Here is a 5215-nt window from a genome sequence, read left to right on the forward strand (position 1 = left end):
TACTAACAAATGACATGCCTTAAATAGAAGAACACAATAAGTCAAAAATAGAAGTACAAGAAAAGACACTCCATGCAAACTCTAAACAAAACAAAGCAAAGATGCTTTATAACATCAGGCCACAGAACAAGAATTACATCTGAAGAGTAAGGGGGATGTTTCATGACACCCACCAAGAAGATGTCACAATTTTAAATGTATATTCATATCTTACCATAACTACAATACATATAAAGCAAAATGGACAGACCGAAAAAGAGAAAAAAAAATCTACATATGTCCTAGAAGGCTTTTATACAACTCTGCCAACACCCGATAAAACAAACAGAAACATTTTTATCACAGTATGGAGATGTGAACAATACCATTAAGAATGTTGACCTAATTTATATTTTATATATGATTACAACTACGTGCATAAATACATAACACACCTAAACCAACAACGTTTCTTCCCTGCCATGAGTAATAATGTTCAGTGTCTCTGGTTCGGGAGCCCTGTGTTTTCTGCCAGCATCCATGAAACCCTGGCATGGCAACTTTGGAGCAGGGTAAACTCTCAGACCCTTCTTGGATATGGCTGATGTTGGTTCACAGGGTATTCAAAAACCTGAGGAGTCCAAGAAATCTGAAATACGGTGAAAAAACTTTTCCAAAAATCGAAAGCTTTCCTGAAATATGGTTACTGGCTTCCCAACCCCCAGTGCTACTTTGCTCATCCGATGGATCAAATAAGTTGCTGTTGGAGAAATTGGGTTTTTTGTTTTCTGGTGGTTTTTTTGAGAGATGTTATAATACCTGTGGGGGACTGGATCATTGCTCCCAGTTATTCATGCTCACCCTGTATTCATGTCCTTTGCCATATGATTTTGCAGTATATTTTCCCACATCTCATCGATGTTGGACTTGCTTTTGGCTAATGGAAACATAAAGAAGCTGTGCATGCCAGTTTCCAGCCAAGGCCTTAACATGTAGTATATACTTTGCTTACCTCTCTTGTTCTTCGGACCCTCCATGAAAAAAAGTAGGTGGTTGCTAGTCTGTCAGCTAAGTGAATCCACCTTGACTTCTGGAGCCAAGCCTAGTGGATCAAGCTGGGCCTAGAAGTTCCATCTGATGGGAAGATCTGATTAAGAAATAAACATTTCTTGCCTCCCGTGTGGTCCCACCCCGCCGCGGCAGCGCGCACGTTTTCTGCACTCTGGGGCTGGCGAAGGGAGAGGTAAACCAAGATTTCATTTTCAAGATGGAAAGCCCATCTGACTCAGCTGTGATTTCACCTAGCACTCCACAGGCCTGTGCCAATCCACCATCTCCCCATACAAGTAGCCCAAGAAAACAATGTGGTGAAACGTCTTAAAGCAGAGAATGAAGAAAACGATCAGATTTTCCTGAGAAACCAGCATCTTCAACAGAAGAAAACTGTTTGGAACTTCAAGAAAGTTTTAAACACATAGATGGTGAATTCAAAGAAAGTACATATTTGAAAAATACCTTCAAGAATATCAGTGCATGTGAATCTAAATCTCTTGATATTGAGTCATGCAGTGATCTCCAAAGTGACTTTGTGAATGAGGATCTTCCCAAACCAGGATTAAGTGAAGAAAGAGCAAAATTGGTGAAGCAGATTGAGGAGAAAGAAGACCTTCTTCGGAGGCTAAAACTGGTCAAAACGTATAGATCAAAGAATGACCTGTCTCAGTTCCAGGTGTTGATCCAGAAGTGGAGAATCCGTAGCCAGCCGCTGCTTTATGAGTTGTAGTCAGTTATGTCTGAGGAGAACGACACACTCAGCCTCACTCAGTTGATAGACCACTGTGGGCTAGATGATAAATTGCTACACTGTAACAGAAAGGAAGAAGGGCGCCTGGGTGGCTCAGTTGGTTAAGCGTCTGCCTTCGGCTCAGGTCATGATCCTGGAGTCCCTGGATCGAGTCCCGCATCGGGCTCCCTGCTCGGCGGGGAGTCTGCTTCTCCCTCTGACCCTCCCCCCTCTCATGTGCTCTCTCTCTCTCTCTCATTCTCGCTGTCTCAAATAAATAAATAAAATCTTTAAAAAAAAAAAAAAAAGAAAGGAAGAAGAATTTATGGGTATTTAATTCATAATTTTTTCTCCAGAATATTTTTGAGAATGACAACTTAAAAGATAATACATTTTAAAAGGAAGGTAGAAACCATTAGCGCCTAGAGAAAGGTATCTTGATGAACATCAATTTAGGGCACTCTGTTATATGAATATAAAATAAGCTCTAAAATGAAAAATTAGTATTTTGGATAAATTTGCCAAAGAAAACTTGACATTTAAAGAAATGTGAAAAAAAAATTAAATCATGTTTAAAAAATAATTTGGTCACTTGTGGAAGTCAAATTTAATACATTGTTTTGTTTACTGTGGTAAGAAAGTTCTATTTTTTTTAAGGTTGTATTTTAAATGTTAAAAAATAGTTCAGTCTGGTTAATGGCTAAACCTAAAGTGGTCTAAAAATGCCTGCCTGTCTCCTAAGTTTATGAACCGTGTTTTTATCCATTTACCACATATCTCCTTCTGGATAGTGTAGCAGGTAATTAAACTTGTTCATATGTCCAAAAATAAATAAATAAATAAATAAACACTTCTTGTTTAAGTCATTGATTTTTTTTTTTTTTTTTTGAGATGTTTGGGAAGCCGCAAACACTTAGTAATACAGCATTTCTATGCTTGTAAAATTCTAAGGGCCTTGTATGGCCTGAAAATGAAGAATATGACTTATGTTCAATGTACTCTATATTTTTGCCCTATCTGTCTATTTAGTTTTATCTCTCTCAATTCCCTTTCATTAACCTGGGCTTTTACTAAGACAGCTCTATGATTTAGCCCATGAGAGATTACTCCCTAAAATACCTTTACTTTGTCAAGTCCAAATATCTTTCCTCACAGCACATTCCATAAAAATCTATCCATTCCAACAGGCCATTACCTTGATGGACCTTCTTATTAAGAATTACATTGCTGTACTCACATTTCATATCTTTAAATCCACTAATGCAAAATTTTAGTACCCCAGTCTACCTCATCAATGAGCTGTCTTGATAAACTTCAAATTCATTGATGACAGGAATCACACGCTTTTCATGCTAGAATATTTGACAGCATTTTACCACCACGTCTCACACAAGCTCACTGAGATGACTTGAATTAACGAGGAGAAATATCACGGAAAGTATTGTGCAAAAATAAACAAGATGGAACAAATATAGGGGGATTAGACTAAACAATGAACCTTCCATAAATGTGACTTGTTACGATTTTTCTCAGAATTAGTCACAAGGAGCAGATGGAAGTTGATCACCACAGATTCATCCTCTGGTATAATGAACAAAGTCAGAATCTGGGGCTGAAGGCAGATGTGCAGTCAAGAGCAAACAGGCTTATACAGAATCGTTCCGAGTAACCAATAGCTACAAACTGCACGACAGGGGAGTTGTTACCTACGCACTGATACCAGCTCCCAGTTAGGACTCTGGGGCCCCGGCTGACTCCCCACCCCTGGGCAGAAGGAACTGGTAGACCAAAGGAGAACCCTCAGTCTGCCCCCCAGCCTATAATGAGCATTCTGTTCATAACGAGTGGTTTGTTGAGGAAAGGGTGATTTGCCTCATTCAACTAGCTCCAGAGCAAAATTTGCTATTTTAAAAATATGTATATACGTAGTAAGTTCCCATCTTAGAATTGCAGGCAAGGTAAGGCCTAGTTTCTCTGGCATTCGCCTTCTGGCCATGGCTGCTCTCAGTCTTCACTCAAGGACAGAACAACCATGTTCCTGTAATAGGACCCACTCGATGCTTCAGCTGATCGTCTACATGTGCGAGGCTAGGTCAGAGACAGTTATTCTCTTTTTGGCGGGTGATTAGAGCATAGAACTGATGAGGTATTCCTTTTTTTAAAGATTTTATTTATTTATTTGAGAGAGAGAGAGAAGAGAGAAAGCATGCACCGGGGGAGGGACAGAAGGAGAAACAGACTCTCTGCTGATGGGGGAGCCCGATGCGGGGCTTGATCCCAGGAGTCTGGGATCATGACCTGAGCCAAAGGTAGACGCTTAACAGACTGAGCCACCCAGGAACCCCTGATGAGATATTCCTGACACCAATTATTTTCCACCATGTGTGCTGGAAACCAGAAAATAGCTGGTCAATGAGAAAGATCAACAACATACATGGACAGAGAGCCACAGAGATGGAAGGTGGGCAGGTGGGACTTCCTACATTCTTGCAGGCTCCAGCTTTATTACTGCCATTAGTTCCTTGAAGACAACTTCATAGCCTTACTATAAACTCCTCTTTCCCTAACACTTATACCAGTTAAGTTTCTTTTGACTTTCAACCAAAAGACTCCTACATTTTCAAAGATATTGAAATGACACATTTTCAGAGCTGGTGGTTCTTTCTGCAGATGTAAGCAATTATTCATGGAATTACAGTGATGTAGACAGAGATGATTCTGCCAAAGAACATGTCTTTTCTCTGGACACGCTCTTGTTCAACATATTCAGAAAGCCTGACGGCGCTGGATTTTGCCCATGTAGGATTCGTGAACTGGAGGGCAAAGTACAGCTGTTATCCTGCAGGAAACTATTCAGAATTCCAAAGATATGAAAACAAAATGTCAGAGGTGTATGTGGCACTTACAACCACATGGATATTGAGATGGAAGATAGTTCTGTATTGGTTGAAAGTATAAATGCGTAGAGTGCTCGGGAGCTAATTCTACTGAAGCAGCGGGAAAGGGGCAGTAGGAACATGTCTTTCAGCTCTTGGTTTTATATTCCTTTCGTTGACACCAACTACTAAAAGTGGACAGATCATCCTCACTCCTCTCCTGATGCTTGCAGGAGAAACATCTACCACCAGACACTCCATGGTTTTGCTTTACGTTTGGGAGGAAGACCCACCCAAGACAGAGTTCATTTTCCTCTCATTCAAATTGCAGCCTGGGGATAATTTTGATAATCATAGTAAGATTTTTCCCTTGCATCTAAATGCATGTAAACACCTCTATATCAACTTTCTCTTATGTTCAGTTCCTCTGTGGCCTTCTTCAAGACCACATTCATTTGTGTATTTATTCCCATTAAATTGCAGGGGTGAGAAATGAGTCACAGCAGTCAACATTATCTTCACTAATACATGTCAGATGTCTTAGTATCATAGTGAACTATGTAAGCAAAATCAGCCC

The 5215-nt window shown here is 40.0% G+C and overlaps 1 pseudogene; it reads left to right on the forward strand.

Moving 5' to 3' along the window:
- Positions 1-1213: 1213 nt before the first annotated feature.
- On the forward strand, positions 1214-3431 carry LOC116637741 (annotated as a pseudogene).
- The last annotated feature ends 1784 nt before the right edge of the window (positions 3432-5215 follow it).

The sequence above is a fragment of the Phoca vitulina genome, unplaced genomic scaffold (genome assembly GCF_004348235.1).
Source record: "Phoca vitulina isolate PV1807 unplaced genomic scaffold, GSC_HSeal_1.0 scaffold15, whole genome shotgun sequence".
NCBI classification, from domain to species: Eukaryota; Metazoa; Chordata; class Mammalia; order Carnivora; family Phocidae; genus Phoca; species Phoca vitulina.